Raw genomic sequence first — 23,049 nt, forward strand, 5'->3', positions numbered from 1 at the left:
ACTTCAAGATAAAAAAGGCAATGAGAGACAAAGAGGGGCAATATATAATGATAACAGGGACATTCCACCAAGAGGACGTAACACTATAAATATATGCACCTAACACAGGAGCACCAAAATACATAAAGCAACTGTTAATTGACCTAAAAGGAGATATTAACAGCAACCCAATAATAGTAGGGGACCTTAACACCCCACTTACATCAATGGGTAGATCATTCAGACAGAAAGTCAACAAAGAAATAGTGGAACTAAATGAAAACCAGACCAGATGGTCTTAGTAGATATATACAGAACACTCCATCCAAAATCAGCAGAATACACATTCTTCTCAAGTGCACATGGAACATTCTCAAGGACAGACCATACATTGAGAAATAAGGCAAACGTCAATAAATTTAAGAAGATTAAAGTCATATCAAGCATCTTTTCTGACCATAATGCTATGAAACTAGAAAACAACTACAAGAAAAAAGCTAGGAAAGTCACAAACATGTGGAAACTAAACAACATGCTACTGAACAACCATTGGATCAATGAAGAAATTAAAGAAGAAATCAAAAAATATCTGGAGACTAATGAAAATGAAAATACACCATACCAACTCATATGGAATGCAGCAAAAGCTTTCCTGAGAGAGAAGTTCTTAGCAATACAGGCCCACCTTAACAAACAAGAAAAGTCTCAAAAAAAAAGCAATCTTAAACTACACGGACATAGCTAGGAAAAGAAGAACAAACAAAGCCCAAAGTCATCAGGAGGAGAGAAATAATAAAAATTAGAGCAGAAATAAATGAAATTGAAACCAAAAAAACCGCTGAAAGGATCAGTGAAACTAAGAGCTGGTTCTTTGAGGAGATAAACAAAATTGACAAACCCTTAGCCTAACTCACTAAGAAAAAAAGAGAGAAGCCTCAAATAAATAAAATTAGAAATGAAAGAGGAGAGATTACTATGGATACCACAGAAATACAAAGGATTATAAGAGAATACTATGAAAAACTATATGCCAACAAATTGGACAATCTAAAAGAAATGGATAAATTCTTAGACTCATACAACCCCCCAAAATTAAACCAGGAAGAAATAGAGAATCCGAATAGACCAATTACAAGTAAAGAGATTGAAACAGTAATCAAAAATCTCCCAAAAAATAAAAGCCCAGGAACAGATGGCTCCTCTGGAGAATTCTACCAAACACTCAAAGATTTAATACCTATCCTTCTCAAACTATTCCAAAAAATGGAAGATGACAGAACACTTTCTAACACATTCTACAAGACCAACATCACCCTGATCCAAAAGCAAGACTAGGACAACATAAAGAAGGAAAATTACAGGCCAATATCACTGATGAACATAGATGCAAATATCCTCAACAAAATATTGGCAAACTGAATACAGCAATACATTAAAAGGGTCATACACCATGATCAAGTGGGATTTATACCAGGGATGCAGGCATGGTTCAACATCCACAAATCAATCAAAGTGATACACCACATTAACAAAGTGAGGAATAAAAACCACATGATCATCTCAATAGACACAGAGAAAGCATTTGACAAAATCCAACATCCACTTATGATAAAAACTCTCAATAAAATGGGTATAGAAGGAAAGTACCCCAACATAATAAAAGCCATATATCATAAACCCACAGCCAACATCATACTCAATGGGGAAAAGCTGAAAACCATCCCTCTAAGAATAGGAACAAGACAAAGGTGCCCACTCTCACCATTCTCATTCAACATTGTGCTGGAGATTTTGGCCAGAGAAATTAGGTAAGAAAAAGAAATAAAAGGAATCCAAAGAGGAAACAAAGAAGTGAAACTCTCACGGTTTGCAGATGACATGATTTTATATACAGAAAACCCTAAAGAATCCATCAGAAAACTATTAGAAATAATCAACAACTACAACAAAGTTGCAGGGTACAAAGTCAATTTACAAAAATCAGTTGCATTTCTATACTCTAATAGAACTCAAGAATACAATCCTATTTACAATTGCAACAAGAGGATTAAAATATCTAGGAATAAATTTAACCAAAGAGGTGAAAGATCTATACAATGAAAACTATAAGATATTATTGAAAAAAAAAAATCAAAGATGACATAAAGAAATGGAAAGATATTCCATGCACATGGATTAGAAGAATAAACATAGTTAAAATGTCCAGTATTTAAGTAGTAACCTAAAGCAATCTACAGATTCAATGCAATCTCAATCAGAATCCCAATGACATTCTTCACAGAAATAGAACAAAGAATCCTAAAATTCACATGGGGCAAGAAAAGACTCCAAATAGCTAAAGCAATCCTGAGAACAAAGAACAGAGCTGGAGGCATCACAATCCCTGACTTCAGAATATACTACAAAGCTACAGTAATCAAAACAGCATTATATGGTACAAAAACAGACACACAGATCAATGGAACAAAACTGAAATCCCAGAATTAAAACCACACATCTACGGACAGCTAATCTTTGACAAAGGAGCTAAGAACATGCATTGGAGAAAGGAAATTCTCTTCAAAAAACAGTGTTGGGAAAACTGGTCAACCACATGCAAAAGACTGAAAGTAGACCATTATCTTTCACCACACACAAAAATTAACCCAAAATGGATGGAAGACTTGAAGAGAAGATGTGAAACCATAAAACTCTGAGAAGAAAATATAGGCAGTACATTCTTTGACATTGGTCTTAGAAGGATCTTTTTGAGTACCATGTCTTCTCAGGCAAGGGAAACAAAGGAAAAAATGAAAAAATGGAACTGCATCAGACAAAAGAACTTCTACAAGGCAAAGGAAACCATGAACAAATGAAAAGACAACCCACCAAATGGGAGGAAATATTTGCAAATCATATATCCAACAAGTGGTAATCTCCAAAATATATAAAGAACTCACACATCTCGACAACAAAAGAACAAACAACCCAATCCAAAAATGGGCAGAGGATATGAATAGACATTTTTCAAAAGAAGATATATAGATGGCCAACAGGTAAATGAAAAGATGTTCCACATCACTAATCATTAGGGAAATGCAAATTAAAACTACAATGAGATATCATCTTACACCAGTCAGAATGGCTAGAATTGCCAAGACAGAAAAACACAAACGTTGGAGAGGATGCATACACTGCTGGTGGGAATGCAAATTGGTGCAGTCTCTATGGAAAGCAGTATGGAGATTTCTCAAAAGATTGAAAATAGAAATATCACAAGACCCAGCTATCCTACTACTCGGTATTTTTCCAGAGAACTTGAAGTCAGCAATTCAAAAAGACTTATGCACCCTTATGTTCATTGCAGCATTATTTTCAATAGCCAAGATGTGGAAGCAACCCAAGTACCCAACAAACAATGATTGGATAAGGGTGTGGTGTACGTATATACACACAATGGAATACTATTCACCCATAAAAAAGACAAAAATCGCTTCAGTTGCAACAACATGGATGGAACTTGAGGGTATTATGCTAAGCAAAATAAGCCAAATAGAGAAAGACAAACAATGTATGATTTCACTCATATGTGAAGATAAACAAACACATGGACAAAGAGAACAGCTTAGTGGTTACCAGAGGGGAAGGGGGTTGAGGGTTGAGTGTAAGGGGTAAAGGGGCACATATATTTGGTGACTGACAAATAATATTGTACAACTGAAATTTCACAACATTATAACCTGTTATGACCTCAATAAACTAAATAAATAAAAAGAATGACACAAATAATAGTTCGATAAATAAGTAAAAGTTAATTGCGACTAAAAGTTAGTTCCCTTTCCCTTCTCTTCATTTGTAATAAGGAGAAGATTTGTTCTTTCTATTTTCACTTGTGAGAATTGTATGAATTAATGAATGTGAATCCCTTTTGGAAATTCCAAAGTTCTCTACAAATGTCCATTGCTATATTTGTAACAAAAATTTAACAAGCACATGCTAATTGCAAGACGCAGGCTCTAGGGAAAATATAAAGATTAACTGGACACAGGTCTGTCTGCTCTTCTGAGAGAAGGTCAGACAACTGGGCACAGTGAAGTATAACTGCAGGCAGAAAGTGCTTTGAGACAGAGGGGGGAAAGTAATTGGCTATTTGGAGGAGGCAGAGATGGGCTCAGTTGGGAGGGCTCAGGGACGACTTTATGGAGCAGATGCATTAGAACTGGCCTGGACAGTTAGGGGGCAGCTGGACTTGGGGAGATGAGGAAACAGAATAAGCAAAAATACAGAAGTGGAAGAAGAAGGGAGAACAAAGAAATAGTAGGTGGTGCACGTTGGCTAGACTGAAGGAGGCATTAATGGCAGCAGTTGGCAATAGGAGTTTGGACAAGTAGTTTGAGGTCAGATCATAAAGGACTTTAAGCGCCAAGATAAAGAGTGTGATCTGTATTTTTGACAGCTGCAAGCTATTATAGGAATTTGAGCAAGACAATAACACAACGAGCTGTGAGTCAGGAAGAGTAATCATCCTACAACAGTGTGTCAGACGGATCACTATGACTGTTGATATAATTTTGCTGAAGGATTTGGAGATAGAGCTTTTCAAGTCTTGCATTTTGTTCTCTTGAAATCCAGGGTCCTGAAGCCATTAGAGTTGGAGTCGTCTAGGGAACTTGAAGCATTTTTGTTTTTGGTGGTACTGAGTCATGTAGAAGATAAACTTCCTCCTCTGAATAATATAGAACTCATAATATAAGTCCATAGAGCATATTTCTTTGGTGAAAATAAAGCACTCTTTGTAACCATATCTCTCATTTGCCTTAGCACGGGCCACATTATCTAAAATCCCCTATCATAGAAATAGGGAAGAGAGACACCAGGAAGTAAAAACAATTGTTCTAAAAACTAATCTGCTCTGACTCACCATTCTCAAAGGTACACACCAGACCCTCTGCCTGCTTCACACTCACTCAGGTCTGTGACTTTAGAATTCAGCAATGGCTGATCAAAGCAGTTTAATGAAACATCCCTGCTTCTGGAACTCCCATGGGCTGTGTGCACAGAACAAGCTGACCCTGACCCCATCTCTCCCTCCCCACCCACGAGCCTCTCAGAGCCAAAACAGCTGTGGGAGATGAGTGGCAGCTGGTCAGCCAATCAACAGGCAGCTGATGGATGACAGGCTCTATTTGCAACTGAACAGAGGTGCTGGAGGAAGCCAAGTTGCCCCACCCAGCTGGGTTCAGAACCTCTAGACTGAAAGAGAATAACAGATGTTCATTTAAAAACACCAACTACAAACCCCAAACAGAATTTTACTACACAAATACATGCCAGTGAATATTTGGAGAATAAGAACATTTTTTGCCAGCCCTCACAGGGCGTCTAGAAGACAGGCACAGAGAAAGGCCTACATATTTCTGATCTCTGTCACATTTCCACGAGGAACTCCAGAGACTGTGAGACACTGTCTTGGTATGTCCCTCGGAGGAGCTCCTGGGGCTTGTGCTGGGTTTGTTTAGAGCCAGGGGCCAACCTGGGACTGGGCTTCCTCTTCCTAAGACAAGGAGAACTAATTAAGTAGGAGCAAGATAGGCAGCTGAAGACTTTGTCCTATTACTTCATGGAAAATGTATCACATTCAATAAACACATTTAGCATGAATTTGCCAACATAGAGGAAAATGACGTTAAGCCATCAGATAAGCTTTTACAGAATTCAAAGTCTAGAACTTAAAATTATCTTCCTCCAAATAAGCAACCAGCAACTAGGGTTGGGCCCTCACTGAGGAGCAGATTATGTAATAAAGGGAGGCAGCCAGAGGTTAAGCCCTTTCTCCCAAGGATGAGCGAGTAAGTGAAAAACTCCCATAAAGGAGAAGGCTACCTCAGGGTCTGCTCTTCAAAAGCGACACCTTGCTGCCTTGGCCAAAAGGCCAGTGTGTTTATGGCCAAGGTGGGAGGTTATAAGCTCTACAAATGGTGAGGGAGGTGCCAGAAAGGTCTTGAAAGGTTTTTTGGTCTGGTCTTTGGGCTCTAGTCTACAGTTGTGGCTCTGTTTTATCTGAAACTGCCTTCAAAGTGTTCCTAGCTCAATTCCGAGAACACCTAAACCTCCACATCAGTACCAGGATTTCCTGACCGCTCAGATCTCTTCTGGGGCATTACTCTGTATTTAGGGAAGGACAAAATTGTTTTCCAGTAAACTGGACATTGTGCCTGTCCAGGGCAGTCTTTCTTGGTAACTTACTGTGAAGGCGGAGCCTTGGGTAGAGTTCAATTTACTTTAAGAAGCCTAGGTGATTCCTGTGAGGATTATGGGAGTAGAAATGGACTCCAAGAGGCATTCAGACTGATGTGCTGGACCCCAAAACACTAGAGGTGGGTCAAGAGGCTATAGCAGGGTTCATGGAGCAGAGGTCACAGGCAGAGCTGGGACAGACCTAGTTCTGGAGTAAATACCTGAGTCTAGGTATCCTGCATCGTTTAAAAATAAGACTCATCGTCACCCACAATTGCATTCAGTGAGTGACATCCCAGGGGATGCTTCCCACCTTGCATAAACTGTTCTCAGTATAATTAACTAATGGAAATATTTTAGATTTCTAAAGAAGCTTCGGACACAAGAGGCTTAGACTTTTCTCTTTTAGGTTGACATACATCTGCTATTTCTGCTGTGGATTTGTGTAGGGTGGGAAAGTTTAAATAATTTCTTAAAAATTATTAATACAATGCATCTCATTTTATGTGTTTGTTTTCAGATTATTTTAAGGAGCTCCCTTTGGAAGTACAGGAGGTCCTTGTTACTCAATAAAAATTTTATCTTGAGAGAAGGCCACCAAAATCAATCCATCTCAACAGGTACCAAATGTCATAGCAAATAGTTTAAAGTTTGTTTGCAACCTTATCTTGAAATCTGAGAGAAAAACATGAAGTTTATTTTATTTTAGATTTAACAAATTGAGTTGTAATTGCAAATGTGCACTAAATTCTTAGGATGATGAAAGACAGACTCAGCTGTTGATTTGGGGGAAAGTAAAATTTTCCTAAGAAAATTGCATAACATGACCTAGTATCCTTCGCTCACAGTTACATTCTTATAGCACAGTCCCAATGAGGATCACATTTTCAAGCTTATTCAATGTCTTTTCAATAGCTTAATTGATTTTCCAAAAGAAGTACTTTAATCTGTTGATATCCAAATAATTTTCATTTGAAGAACCAAGCATTTTTTCATTCTTGTTGATTTTCTCTTCTGCCAGATCCATTTGTCACTATCTTTGCATGTAATTTCAGCAGTTCCTCACCATTTCTTATCAGATGAAGGTGCTAATTGATGGGCAAAGTTGCTACATGGAAAACAATGTTCAGGAACTAACTTTGTAAGGAAACGGTCCATTATTTTTGCGTTACAAGGACACTTGCTTCTCTACCTTGTGCCTTTAGATGACAACTCCGATAACAGGTATTTCATGCAATTTTTTTTCCTTGAAAGGAAGCCAGGGCAATTATTGCATCAATTCATACATAGAAATTATAGAAACCGTAGACTCCCAGAACCTTCAAGTCTAAACATTCACCTGGCTTAGCCACCTAAGGTTTAAATTCTCTGCTAAGGAACTCCCATTTTAACACCTTCTTCAACAGGGAACTTACTGCCTTCCAAGGCACCCGTTTGAACAGCTTCATCTTTGAACAGCTCTGATATTTATAATATTTTCCTTATCGTAACCTGAAATGTTATCTAATGTTTGGGCATACAAAAGTACAGCTGTCAGGATGATGGAAAAACACTGTGGAGAAAAGGGAGGAAAAAATCAACTGGATTATTTTTTCCATTGAGGTAAATTGAGTTTGAATAGTTGGGTGAACCTTTAACTGGCTCTATTGCAGTTGAAAACACAAGAAAGAAATTGGTTCTTTTCAGCTTGAGTCAGATTGTCACGCTCTGAATATTTATAGAACAAATAGTTTCAAATCTCTCTCTAAATACTTGTGTCTTTCAGTAAACTGGGTGGATATTATTCATTTGACATCATAAAATATTTGTTTTCCAAAAATCTCTTAAAAATAACCTCTGGATTTGAAATATTGTTTTATGCAATATTTCTATCTATAATTACTCACTCATACAGAAATTGTGATTATTTAGACACACCAGCTCACCATGAATGGGTGTTCATGTGTCACGTTTTAATATCCATCTATTTTGAGACAACATTAAATGAAAAATAAAATTAAGCACAGTCTTTTCAAAATAATTACTTTATTTCTAAAAATAAAATTAAAACTATAATCTTCTTCTTGCTTTTTTTTCTTTTTTTAAGTTTTAAGTATAGCCAGGTTAATTTAGGTCCGACATGGTAAAAACAAATTCTTTCCATCTTATTCCAAGTTTATACTCGGGAAACTTTTTTACAACAAAGTCATTAAAACCCTTAATTAACTGACTCATTGCTCCTCAGTTTCCAAATCATGCAATTGTGCTTCTCTTTAACTGGAAGCAGAGGTTGTGGGGCTCTGCTTTCCCTTCATATGTGGGGATGTTTACTGTTTGATGTACCTGTGAGATGTGTGGAGGGTGTTTCATAGCTCTGGTGCATCTCGTGTAGCTCACGCCCACTATCGAGGGTTTTCTCCCTGAGGCCATCCATCCCCCTGGCTCCTCCAGGGCATCCTCCACATCACACTCATCTGTTGGCTAGAGTTCAAAACCTGCTTTGCAGAAGGAAATCTCAGAGTGCCAAGCTCCACTCAGGTATTATATTACAGGCATACAGTCTCATTACTCCTTTCAGCTTAATCCAACCTTACACGATCATCAGGTTTCCATGGTTACCGACAGGATCAGTGTCTATTTCCCAGCTCACTTCCAGGCCAGGGGAGCCTTGAGTTTTCTCCCTGAAGTTCTCTGCTCACTGTTGAGGAATTGGCAGCAGCAGAAATGAAGCATTGATGTTTTCTGAAAATTATAGTGACGGCCATTTCGGGGGTGGATTGGAGAGGATGAGTTTGGTGGTGAGAAGACAACTGGAAGACTTTCGAAGCCATAGAGGCAAAAGCCCAAATGAGACGAGAAGTGTAAATACTGCTTTGGCTTCTGATTTCATGCCAGATTGGCACGAAATACTTAAGAAGTGAATCTCCTTCCAATGTTTAATCACTTCTCTTTGTGTTTGGGGCTTAGCACCTCTCTGACTCTTCAGCTCCCTCCTATGTTGTTTCATGAACCTTTTGCCTTCAGCTGGAAGTCTGAGTTTATGATTGCTCTTCTCTTGTACAGGCACCATTTCCCCACTACTGGCTGAATATTAGCACTGCGATAGGCACGCTCATACATTAAAAATAACCATTCACAGTCCCTCATAGAGACAGAAAGTAGAAGAGTGGTTAGCAGGCACTGAGGAAAGAGGGGAACACGAGTTACTATTTGATGGGTACATAGTTTCAATTTGGGATGATGAAAAAGTTCTGGCGATGGTTGGTGGTGGTTTCACAACAATGTGAACGCACTTAATGCCACTGAACTATATACTTAAAATTCGTTAAAGTGGTAAGTGTTATGTTATGAATATTTTACCACAGTAAACAAAAAAAAGAGGGAGAACTTCTGGCGCAAACCAACCCAGAAGCTTGCCCCACTTCAGAACATTTTATTTGTGTGAGCTGACAAATTCCCTGTTGTTTACAGCAATTAGCTGTAGATTTTCTGCTATTTGAACCATGAAACACTCTAATAAAAGTCATCATTAGAAAAAAAATTAACCCTGTTATTGATATTAAAAAAATTCACATTTTTATAGATGAAGAAACTCAGTTCAGGGAGGATGAAAATTTGCCTGTTACACAACTAGTGAGCAGTGAACCTGGGATTCCAGTCTAAGGTTTGTTTGTGTGGAAATTTTGTGCTGCCTTCTCATAAGCAAAACAAATCTTATCCAATGGACAAAATCTCCAAATATGGGAAGTGTTCTCCAACCAGAATTTCTTTTTTCAATCTAAGTTGTTTCCCTTGTTTTTGATGCAGTCACTTACTCACATTTATTTGTACTGACTCTGAATTTTCCTGATAGTTAATGCCAAGGATCCTGCCAAAATCCACCATCACAAATTATTTATAAAGGGATCACATGCCTTTATCTTCCACACTTAACTTTTAAATAAAAATAACATTTACAACTTTGGAATGTCACCTGTTAACAGATTCAGACAAATTCTGCTTTGAACTTTCTAACTCACTTTGGAGACCACATTGTATTTGATCTTTATTCTGGAATTTTTGCAACAGACTTTGGTTAAAAGTATTTAAGTTCTAACAATACAGTTTTTAAACAGAGCTTTCTGAGATGTGGTTACAAACAAATGTGACTGTTTTATTAAAAAACAGCAGAGTTCAAATTAATATTACTGACTTCAGAGCAGACATCTTGGGAAAGTGTAGATAGGGATGTTTCAATTACTCATTCATTGAAACACATAACACGTACTTATTCTATGCCAGACACTCAGAGAATTTTTGAAAATCCATTATTATATTTCCTCCAAAGCCAGTTAATGAACCACGCAGGAAATATTACTTTATAGTCATCTACTATTTTGACCCCAACCAGAATTATACAATTTGATCATCTACTTCATTCAAGAGACTTGGCTCCTAAAGACTTAAGACTATGACAAAAATTCGACTCTAACTTCAAAGGTTGAAGAATCACAAAGTTGATGGACAACATGCCAGAGATTCCTGTACATGCAGCATATAACACCTTGACAGGGGTAGCACTTGGCGATGTCTGATCGCCCCATCTTAAATAGCACTTTTCTTCCTTCATTCCCTGTTACCTCTCCCTGCAGTGTTTCTCTTTAGGGTGCTTGCCTCTCACCATCTGAGAATAACAAGTTCCATGAGAGCAGAGACATTTGTCTGTTGCTGTGTTCCCAAAACTAGATAGCGTCCAACACATAAAAGGCGCTCCATAAACAGTTTTTGAATGACTAAAAGGAAGCTTTTTATTCATTCGAATAAAAGGAAGCTTTATATCACTTTACGTAAAATGTTTTGCCTCAAGTTCGCAATTCCATAATTCAATGCAAGTATAAGATTTAATTTGATGATTTATAGTGCTATATCTTCTGTTTCTACTTCTATTATTATATAAATAGAGATCAGGAGACCTTCTGGTTCATTAGGAGTGTAGATTTTTTCCTTCTGTTCTTTCCTTTAAAGTGATGTCATGGTGAGCACATGGAGCCAAGATGGCGCCGTGAGTAGTCCTCTTTGTCTCTCGCCCTTCGAGTCTACAATTATTTGGACACTGATCGCTTGACAAAGGATATCCAGACAGCATCTCAGGACGTCTGAGACACCCACGTGACTATACATCGGAAGGCGGATGGACTTTCCTCCGGGAGGATGTGGAAATAGGTGAAAACTCTCCGACCCCGACGGGCAGCCTAGTACCCGCAAGCGGCTTTCTTCCAACAGATGCCCCCAGAGGATCCACACACATCTAGGGCAGGAGCGAGAACACAACAGAGGAGCGACGGTGGAAACAGGTGACCAGAACCCTACCTAGAACCCCTGCAATTACTCCTAAACGCAGAGGGAAACTTTGGAGTTGCACACCTGAGCCCGTGGGGAGAGTCTCTCCCCGCCATTGGCGGGGAGACCCAGCCTGGTGCTCGGGGCGCCCGGAGGGTCCCAGAGAGAGACACGGAGGGCACGGATGTCTCCCAGCTGCCGTTGCCTGCCCCGTGGGACTAGGGATTGCCGGAGATCTCGGAGAGGACTGGGGCGGGGGAACTTTCAAAGGCCGGTTCTGCGACCCGGAGGGGAAGCGCCGGAGCTCCGCCAGGCAGCAGACAAAACTCTCTGTCTGCCATTAGCAGAGGGGCCACGCCCAGCATTCAGGGCTCCCGGCAGAGGCCCGGAGAGAAGCCCAGAGGGCGGGGCGACCCCCAGCTGCCGTTGCCCGCCCCGTGGGACTAGGGATTGCCGGAGATCTCGGAGAGGACCGGGGCTGGGGGAACTTTCAAAGGCCGGTTCTGCGACCCGGAGGGGAAGCGCCGGAGCTCCGCCCGGGCAGCAGACAAAACTCTCTGTGTGCCGTTAGCAGAGGGGCCACGCTGAGCATTCACAGCTCCGGGAGAGGCCCGGAGAGAACCCCAGAGGGCAGGGCGACCCCCAGCTGCCGTTGCCCGCCCCGTGGGGCTAGGGATTGCCAGAGATCTCGGAGAGGACCGGGGCGGGGGGAACTTTCAAAGGCCGGTTCTGCGACCCGGAGGGGAAGCGCCGGAGCTCCGCCAGGCAGCAGACAAAACTCTCTGTCTGCCATTAGCAGAGGGGCCACGCCCAGCATTCAGGGCTCCCGGCAGAGGCCCGGAGAGAAGCCCAGAGGGCGGGGCGACCCCCAGCTGCCGTTGCCCGCCCCGTGGGACTAGGGATTGCCGGAGATCTCGGAGAGGAGAGGACCGGGGCTGGGGGAACTTTCAAAGGCCGGTTCTGCGACCCGGAGGGGAAGCGCCGGAGCTCCGCCCGGGCAGCAGACAAAACTCTCTGTGTGCCGTTAGCAGAGGGGCCACGCTGAGCATTCACGGCTCCGGGAGAGGCCCGGAGAGAATCCCAGAGGGCGGGGCGACCCCCAGCTGCCATTGCCCACCCCGTGAGGCTAGGGATTGCTGGAGATCTTGGAGAGGACTGGGGCTGGAGAGAGTTCCAGAGACCCAGCTTAGTAGCCTAGGGGGAAACCCTACAGGCTCACAGCAGCCTTAGGGAAAGCCTCTGCACAGCACCAGTAGAAGGCACCCAGCCGCCAGCCACAAGGCTGGAAGACCCCAGGGCAAAAGCAGCATAGCTAGGTGTACTAACCACAGACTGTAGAAGATGCCAATAGCTCTCCTGCGACCCATAGAGGACAAGTGAGATTTGGTGGGTGCCGACAGCAACGGAGCGACAAATATAAGTGATCCCACCCCTGGCCGCTGGAAAAGCCCATAACACCGTTGCAGACCCCAAGGAGAGAGCGCATCTAGGTGGTCAACAACAGTAGGCACCTGCAGCCTGAAGCCCCCCTGTGACGGCCCCCACGGCAGAGGAGGGAATCCAAAGGGCCACTGTGGCTACGAAGAGGGGCCCAGGCCCAGTTAGCAACTACGGACAGGGTTCCTGGTTGGTGAAGTATAAACAGCTGCTCCCCCCACCGCAGCAGCTGAAACAAGTGAAAGGAGCAACTAAACTCTATCTCCATGCGGAGGCACAAATCAACAACATCAAGCAATATGAAAAAATACATTAAATCTCCAGAACAGAAAGAAAGTAACAAATACACAGAAAACAATCCCAAAGAAAATGAGATATATAACCTAAATGATGATGACTTCAAAACAGCCATCATTAAGATTCTCAATGAGTTAAGAGAGAATTCTGACCGACAACTCAACGAGTTCAGGAGCTATGTCACAAAAGAGTTTGATACGATAAAGAAGAACCAAACAGAAATATTGGAAATGAAGAACACAATAGAGGAGATTAAGAAAAATCTAGATGCTCTGAACAGTAGGGCCGATAATATGGAGGAAAGAATTAGCAATTTGGAAGATGGCAATATAGAATTGTTGCAGGCAGAGGAGGAGAGAGAAGCAAGACTTAAAATAAATGAAGAAACTCTCCGAGAATTATCAGACACAATTAGGAGATGCAACGTAAGGATTATAGGTATACCAGAGGGAGAAGAGAAGGAGAAAGGGGCAGAAAACCTATTCAAAGAAATAATGGCTGAGAACTTCCCAAATCTGGTGAGGGAGATGGATCTTCAGGTGACAGAAGCCAATAGATCTCCAAACTTTATCAATGCAAGAAGACCAACTCCACGGCATATAGTAGTGAAGCTAGCAAAAGTCAACGACAAGGAGAAAATATTAAGGACAGCCAGGCAAAAGAAACTAACCTACAAAGGAACCCCCATCAGGCTATCAGCAGATTTCTCAGCAGAAACTTTACAGGCTAGAAGAGAGTGGAATGATATATTCAAAAATCTGAAGGACAAAAATCTACAGCCGAGAATTCTCTACCCAGCGAAAATATCCTTCAAATACGATGGAGAAATAAAAACTTTCCCAGATAAACAAAAATTAAGGGAGTTCATTGCCACAAAACCTCCTCTTCAGGAAATCCTCAGGAAAACTCTCATTCCTGAAAAATCCAAAAAAGGAAAGGGGCTACAAAACCAAGAGCAGAGGAGATAAGTAGAAGGACAACAACAGAGAGTAGCAGCTCTACATCAGAACAGATTAAACCATGGGACGAGAAACAAAGGAAACTGAACAAAACCAGAAAACAAGACACAAAATGGTAGTGGTAGGCCCCCACGTCTCAATAATCACTCTAAATGTAAATGGATTGAACTCCCCAATCAAAAGACACAGAGTGGCAGGATGGATCAAAGAACAAGTTCCAACAATATGCTGCCTCCAGGAAACACACCTCAGCCCCAAAGACAAACACAGACTCAGAGTGAAGGGATGGAGAACAATACTCCAAGCTAATAATGAACAAAAGAAAGCAGGTGTCGCTATACTAATATCAGACAAGGTAGATTTCAAAGCAAAACAGATAAAGAAAGACAAAGAGGGACAGTATATAATGATAAAAGGGACTCTCCACCAAGAAGACATAACACTTATAAATATATACGCACCCAACACAGGAGCACCAAAATTTGTAAAGCAACTCTTAATAGAACTACAAGAAGACATCAACAACAATACAATAATAGTAGGGGACCTCAACACACCATTAACACCAATGGACAGAACATCCAGACAGAAAATCAACAAGGAAATAATAGAATTAAATGAAAAATTAGACCAGATGGACTTAATAGATATATATAGAACACTTCATCCAAAAACAGCAGGTTACACATTCTTCTCAAGTGCACATGGAACATTCTCAAGGATTGACCATATTTTGGGAACCAAAGCAAACATCAATAAATACAAGAGAGTTGAAATAATATCAAGCATCTTTTCTGATCATAACGCTATTAAACTAGAAATCAACTACAAGAAAAAAGCAGAGAAAGGTGCAAAAATGTGGAGACTAAACAACACGCTTCTCAACAAACAATGGATCATTGAAGAAATTAAAGAAGAAACCAAATATTATCTGGAGACAAATGAAAATGAGAACACGACATACCAAATCATTTGGGATGCAGCAAAAGCAGTCCTAAGAGGGAAATTCATCGCAATACAGGCTCACCTCACTAAACAAGAAAAAGCTCACGTAAGCAACCTCAAACGACACCTAACAGAACTAGAAAAAGAAGAACAAACAAAGCCCAGAGTCAGTAGAAGGAGGGAAATAATAAAAATAAGAGCAGAAATAAACGATATTGAAACAAAAAAGACAATAGAAAGGATCAATGAAACAAAGAGTTGGTTCTTCGAAAGAATTAACAAAATTGACAAACCCCTAGCCAGACTCACCAAGAAAAGAAGAGAGAAATCGCAAATTAATAAAATCAGGAATGACAGAGGAGAAATCACAACAGATACCAATGAAATACAAGAGATCATAAGAGAATACTATGAAAAACTATATGCCAACAAATTAAACAACCTGGAAGAAATGGACAAATTCCTAGACTCCTACAATCTCCCCAAACTGAATCAGGAAGAAATGGAGAATCTGAATAGACCAATCACAAGTAAGGAAATAGAAACGGTAATCAAAAACCTCCCCAAAAACAAGAGTCCAGGACCAGACGGCTTCTCTGGAGAATTCTACCAAACATTCAAAGAAGACTTAATACCTATTCTCCTCAAACTGTTCCAGAAAATTGAGAAAGATGGAGAACTCCCTAACACATTCTATGAAGCCAACATCACTCTGATCCCCAAACCTGACAAGGACAACACAAAGAAGGAGAACTACAGGCCGATATCACTGATGAACATAGATGCAAAAATCCTCAACAAAATTTTGGCAAACCGATTACAGCAATACATCAAAAAGATTATACACCATGATCAAGTGGGATTTATACCAGGGACACAGGGATGGTTCAACATCCGCAAGTCAATCAACGTGATACACTACATCAACAAAATGAAAAACAAAAACCACATGATCATCTCAATAGATGCAGAGAAAGCATTCGACAAGATCCAACACCCATTTATGATAAAAACCCTCAGTAAAATGGGTATAGAAGGAAAGTACCTCAACATAATAAAGGCCATATATGATAGACCCACAGCCAACATCATACTCAATGGACAAAAGCTGAAAGCCATCCCTCTGAGGACAGGAACAAGACAAGGGTGCCCACTTTCACCACTCCTATTCAACATAGTACTGGAGGTGCTGGCCAGAGCAATTCGGCAGGAAAAAGAAATAAAAGGAATCCAAATAGGTAACGAAGAAGTAAAACTCTCGTTGTTTGCAGACGACATGATCTTATACATAGAAAACCCCAAAGAATCCACAGAAAAACTATTAGAAATAATCAACAACTACAGCAAAGTAGCAGGGTATAAAATTAACGTGCATAAATCAGTAGCATTTCTATACACTAACAATAAACTAACAGAAAAAGAACTCAAGAACTCTATCCCATTCACAATCGCAACGAAAAGAATAAAATACCTTGGGATAAACTTAACCAAGGAAGTGAAGGATCTATACAATGAAAACTACAAGACTTTCTTGAAAGAAATAGGCGATGACATAAAGAGATGGAAAAACATTCCTTGTACATGGATTGGAAGAATAAACATAGTTAAAATGTCCATACTACCTAAAGCAATATACAGATTCAATGCTATCCCAATCAGAATCCCAAGAACATTCTTCACAGAAATTGAACAAACAATCCTAAAATTCATATGGGGCAACAAAAGACCGCGAATTGCTAAAGCAATCCTGAGCAAGAAAAACAAAGCCGGCCGAATCACAATCCCCGATTTCAAAACTTACTACAAAGCCACAGTGATCAAAACAGCATGGTACTGGTACAAAAACAGGTCCACAGATCAATGGAACAGAATTGAAAGCCCAGAGATAAAACCACACATCTATGGACAGCTAATCTTCGACAAAGGAGCAGAGGGCCTACAATGGAGAAAAGAAAGTCTCTTCAACAAATGGTGCTGGGAAAACTGGACAGCCACATGCAAAAGATTGAAAATTGACCATTCTTTTTCACCACACACCAAAATAAACTCAAAATGGATCAAAGACCTAAAGATTAGGCCTGAGACAATAAGTCTTTTGGAAGAGAATATAGGCAGTACACTCTTTGACATCAGTTTCAAAAGAATCTTTTTGGACACTGTAACTCCTCAGTTGAGGGAAACAATAGAAAGAATAAACAAATGGGACTTCATCAGACTAAAGAGCTTCTTCAAGGCAAGGGAAAACAGAATGGAAACAAAAAAACAGCTCACTAATTGGGAAAAAATATTTACAAGCCACTTATCCGACAAAGGGTTAATCTCCATAATATACAAAGAACTCACACTGCTTAACAACAAAAAAACAAACAACCCGATCAAAAAATGGGCAGAGGACATGAACAGACATTTCTCAAAAGAAGATATGAATATGGCCAATAGACACATGAAAAGATGTTCATCATCGCTAATCATCAGGGAAATGCAAATCAAAACTACACTAAGATATCACCTTACCCCCGTTAGATTGGCAAAAACATCCAAAACCAAGAACGACAAATGTTGGAGAGGTTGTGGAGAAAGAGGAACCCTCATACACTGTTGGTGGGAATGCAAACTGGTACAGCCACTATGGAAAACAGTATGGAGATTTCTCAAAAAGTTAAAAATAGAAATACCCTATGACCCAGCCATCCCATTACTGGGTATCTATCCTAAGAACCTGATAACAGATATCTCAAGAGTCCGTTGCACCCCTATGTTCATTGCAGCATTATTTACAATAGCCAAGACATGGAACCAGCCTACATGCCCACAAACTGATGATTGGATAAAGAAGATGTGGTATATATACACAATGGAATACTACTCAGCCATAAAAAAAGACGAAATTGGCCCATTCACAACAACGTGGATGGACCTCGAGGGCATTATGTTAAGCGAAATAAGTCAGTCAGAGAAAGACGATCTCTATATGACTCCACTCATAGGTGGAAATTAGTATATTGAGAAGGAGATCTGATCGGTGGTTACCAGGGAAAAGGGGGGGGTGGGGGGAGGGTACGGAGGGGGAAGTGGTGTACCCACAACATGACTAACAAAAATGTACAACTGAAATCTCACAAGCTTGTAATCTATCATAACATTAATAAAAAAATAAATAAATAAAGTGATGTCATGGTTAGGTTACCTTCTGGGGTTTTGCCATCTCTCCTTTTAACAGTATTTGCTTGGTACGCACTTACAATTTTTGTATTTTAACTATATGCAGGTGCTAAGAAGGATGCCAAATAAATGTAAGACTACTCCATGTTCTCAGAAGCTTAAAAATCTTCTTGGAAGAACAAGAACCATATTTGAAATAAAAAAGGATCAAAATAGAGATGCTTTACAGAATACCTCTCAGAAAGAGGAGAGCGGTTCACATTGAAGCTTCTGGGGAAACTCTATGGAAGAAATAGGACAGAGCGCAGACGTTGAAGAATGAGCTGAATGTGGACACATGCAGTGAGGACCTGCAGAGAAAGGGTCAGAGGTAACAGGTGGTTCAATCTGTGGGCGAGTGAAAACCACCATGTGCTCCTGCCTTCGTCCTGCGCACCAGCTGCTCTGCCCTATCCTGTACTCTTGTCATCTCCTAAACATTGTACGCCGGGCCCAGCACCACTCATCTCACCTATACTCACTCCTTAAGTGATTTCTCCCAGTCTCATGCTTTAGATAGCCTTCCAAATTTATAATTTCGGGCCCAGCCCTCCTTGAAGTCCAGACTCATGTACCAACAGCCTGCTCAGCCTCTGTACCAGGGGGTCTAAAGGAACTTCAAACAAAGCACGTGGTTGTCTTGCCACAACTACTCCTATCAGCTCTATCCAAAATATACACCAAAGAGGATGGCTTCTCTGCACCTACACTGCTCCTGGCACCCTGATCCCAGCTACGCGCCTTTCCCTTGCACTAGCACGTGATCTCCCTAAGTGACCTCCCTGCTGCCATTCTTGCTCCAGACTCTACTCTCCACGTAGCACCCACAGCCATCCCCTTAAATCATGTATCAGGTCTCGCTGCATCCTTGCTTAAAACCAGTCAACACAGCTCTTCTGGGACACGTGTGAAACAATTCCTGCTTCAATGCCTACGTACTTGCTGTTCCCTCTGCTTAGAATGTTCTTCCTCTCCTCCAATATTGAGTGACTTTCTTCCCTCACTTCACTTAGGATCCTTATCCTTGACCCAAATCTAAAATGGCCTCCTTTCGTCCATCACCTTTAACTCCCTTCCCTTTTAAAAAATCTCTTCCAAGCACATATCTAGGTACAGGTATATTTATTGGTCTATATTCTTATTGCCTATTTCCAACCACTGGAATTCAAGGTCTGCCAGGTAAGGGAGTGCTCACTGATATACCCCCAGTGACTAGAACAATGCCTGGCCGTGAAGAAATATTTCTTGAATGAATGAACTGCCATCCTGTTGGTTAACCTCTCCTTATGTAAGGTGATATCCTGAGTGATGTCATCAAAACCTGGGAGTGAAGAGTCTATACAGAGAATCCACAAGAGAAAGACTGGGCAATCGTAGCAGGGCAGGTGCAGGAGATGGAGCCAAGATGGGGACTGGGAAAATGAGGATGAAAGGACAGCCAGGCAATCCAGCACATCCTGCCAGACAGAGGATCTTGGACTCATGCAGACTCTAGCGGACTCTAGAGCCAAGAGAACATACCAAGCAAGATTTTCCAGGTGTCACACAGTGGCTGCCACGGGAAGCCTCTTTCTGGGGAGGGCCTGATCCAACAAAGAGAGAGTCTCCGACGCAAATGGACTCTGTGCAAATTGGCTACAAAATCAGCACTGGAGTTTTACATGAAGAGAAAGTCAGCAGCAGTGCTGTGGAGAGTATAACTGACTGATGCTTGTTTATCTTTTCCAATGGACCGTGAGCTTCTAAGGGGAAGAGACTGCCTGGTTCTCTATCATTCCTGGTACAAAGTCTGCACTTTCAGGGAACATTTGAGAGATGAGCTGAAAGAAGGGAGAAGAATTGGATCATTAGTCTCTTTTTGGCTTTACCTAATGGCCCGGAGAGCAGCAGCAGCAGCAGGATTTTCCCCTGCAAATCTGATTGATATACATCTTTTGTACGCCTTAAATTGCCAATGGCTAAGACTTTGAACCCAGTACTGTTCCCCTCTTCCCACCCTAGAACTAACTCCCAAAAGCAGCAAATTGATATGCCCACAAGTTTTACAATTCTCACAGAATAGCAACCAATAAAGATATGAACTTTGTTAAAAAGTTTAAATAAGCCATTAGGTCATTCACATATCTCCTTAACCTCTGCTAAGGCAAGATCCTTCAATTTGCTGGAATTAGGAGTTTGACATTTTCTTAATTAAACAACTTTCCATCTGGAAAAAAGTACCTTGAAGATTCCCCCCAATAAACTTTAATGTAATTAAAAATAAATAAATTAAAAAGAACATTGAAATTGTTCTTAATAGTTTTGGCCACTATCCTATCAGGTAAGTTTTATTTTTATGTATTTATTTTCTAAAGTATACTTACCTTTCAATTTTCAGTTAAACACGTGACCTTGTTGACACTTCAGGGCCAATTTCAGAGTGTTTCTTTTGGGGGATTACCCTTTCTCAGAGGCTCTCTGGGCTACAGCAGCATGCTGAGTTCACAGCCATCGCGGGCTTTCCCCTTGACCTTGCTGTTTATGTCTTTAGTTTGTCCTACATTGTGAATCCTGAGAAGGAGGAGAATTCTTTTTCACACTGAAGAACATATAAACATAGCTTAAGACTGAACGTTGATTAGAGTCTGAAAATGGAAAGGAAAAGCACATAGCCGTGTCCTCAATGTGAGTATTGTTTGTGTCTCTGCCACACAGGTGTGAGAAAATGGCTCTGCGATTTTTCCTGCTGGGGGAACAGGTCATGACAGAGCAGGAGAGGTGGTTTCCCGCCAAGACCACACCGAAGAGCTTGTAGTTTTCCCCCCTTTTCTTTTTTTCTGGTTTCCTCTTGAGCAAATGATTTTCTCAGGCCATAGAACGTTTTGAATCCAGTTCAGTAACATCCACTGAGTGTGACTCTGTGCAAGGGAACCAACTACACGTGACAGAAACTATGGTTTCTCCAGAGTGCCCGGGACAGCAGATTTCCCTGAGTCTTGGTCCCAGGTTGCTGAAGCCTTGGGTGAGTGTGGGTCTGGTCAGCTAGCACACCCCTTTCTGGATGCCTCCTTACAGTCACTTGGATGTTCATCAGATGACTACTCCCCAGCCCAGCGCCTCTAAAGCAATTCTATTTTGCACATTCTTTCCTTTCCTCCCTCCAAATTACTATGCAGACCAATGGCAGACACTTTCTCATCAGTGAATTCCTAAATTAGCATTTCTAAAATCTACTTTTGAATTTTGCTCCTTTTACCTTTCTCTGACTCAACATCAATCTCTCAAATCTCTCTCTCTCTCTCTCTCTCTCTCTCTCTCTCTCTCTCTCTCTCTCTCTCTCTCGTCTCTGCTAATCAGTTCTGTTTCTTTCTTAGGCGACAGAAAGAAATGGAAAGATCTAAGTGGGAGCTTCTTAATGCAGGGAGCTTTTTCAATCACGCACGAGAAATTGAGAATCATTACAAACCACGTATCATGATGGGCTTCTCCAGAAAGGGGTGGATGCTGACTTGCTTCCTAATTGCCCTTATCTAGCATGTACTCCCTGGACTTCCGTGCAGGGCGGGGGCGCTTTTCTCAGGTTCCAGGGACGGGTTCAGGCTCTGAGGTTGAAAAATCCTGAGCAGGGACGAGAAGCCCCCCTTTGCCCGCGTCTGGGTGTGTGCGCGTCTGTGTGTGCGCGCGCGCGGGTGAGAGGGGCGGCGGAGCTTAGGGAAGACGCGGAGGGGGGTTTGTTAGGTCGTCTCCCGCTTATGTGTTTAGCACGCCATCTAGTGGCTGAAGCTCACAGAAGGGAAGAAAGCCTGAGGCTCCCGGAAAGACATCCAGCTCAGGGATGAGCTGGCTTCCCCTCTGGGTGAAATCCCCTTCGCATAAGTGGCTGTATTCCAACTTTACCAGTACACAGGCGACGAATATTGTGTACATCGTTGAGAGGTTGGTGGAAGCCATGAAAAAGGATAAAAGACTTTAAGGACCTATTCAGAAAGGCAAAAAGTATAGCTACACAATTATTCCAGAAAGTAGGGCTCTGGTTGACCAAATAAATGAGACTCTTCTATGAATATGGGAGACACAAAAAGGAGTTGAAGAAAGAGAAGAGAGAGAAGGCGTGGGAAGGAAATGAAGGGGGAGGTAGGGTAACACAATACTGCGTAGACAGTTCTGAATCCAGGTTCAAATTGCAGCTCTCCCACTTCCCATCTGTGCCACAGTAGGCAATTATTTAAACTCATTAAGCCTCAGTTTGTCCATTTGTAAAATGGGGATCATCCCACCTATCTCCTAGGGATGCTGAGGGTTAGACCAAAGAATACATCAATGTGCCAAGCCCAGAGACTCCCATGAAAATGCTCGATAAATGGTAGTTGTTATTAGTAGGGAGAAGACTAACGGAAAAGAAAAGAAGGAGAGGAGGAGGCCTGGTAAGGGATAGGGTGGGAAATGTTATGATGTGAGGAAGGAAATAACATTGAGGACTGTCCAACTTGGCACAAGGCATTTGGCCAACTTAACAGACGAATCCCATGAGAGGGGAAATCTTCTCTGACTCCGGTGGGCAGAGGGTCTCTGTCTGAAGCCCGCTTTGTTACTGTATCTGTAAGTGTCTGAGAGGGCTCCGCAGGAGGGCTTTCCTTCTCGGCACCCCTTGGTCTTCAAGCTGTGGGCTGAGAGCCCAAGACTCAACTCCTTAGAGGTCTTCAATTCAGTCCTGATAGCTTGAGTGAAGGAAAGGCAG

The 23,049-nt window shown here is 41.4% G+C and overlaps 2 long non-coding RNA genes across 2 annotated transcripts in view; one reads left to right on the forward strand and one right to left on the reverse strand.

Moving 5' to 3' along the window:
* The window catches only part of LOC138919267 (uncharacterized), a 32,311-nt gene extending 11,701 nt beyond the window's left edge, over window positions 1–20,610 (forward strand). The window contains exons 2-3 of the long non-coding RNA XR_011429302.1: window positions 6,716–6,815; window positions 18,400–20,610. This is a non-coding gene — a long non-coding RNA (uncharacterized lncRNA). The remainder of the gene's footprint in view (window positions 1–6,715; window positions 6,816–18,399) is intronic.
* Window positions 1–21,417, reverse strand: part of LOC111769097 (uncharacterized) — a 34,226-nt gene extending 12,809 nt beyond the window's left edge. The window contains exon 1 of the long non-coding RNA XR_002801862.2: window positions 20,696–21,417. This is a non-coding gene — a long non-coding RNA (uncharacterized lncRNA). The remainder of the gene's footprint in view (window positions 1–20,695) is intronic.
* Window positions 21,418–23,049: the final 1,632 nt, after the last annotated feature.

The sequence above is a fragment of the Equus caballus genome, chromosome 19 (assembly GCF_041296265.1).
Source record: "Equus caballus isolate H_3958 breed thoroughbred chromosome 19, TB-T2T, whole genome shotgun sequence".
Taxonomy (NCBI): Eukaryota; Metazoa; Chordata; class Mammalia; order Perissodactyla; family Equidae; genus Equus; species Equus caballus.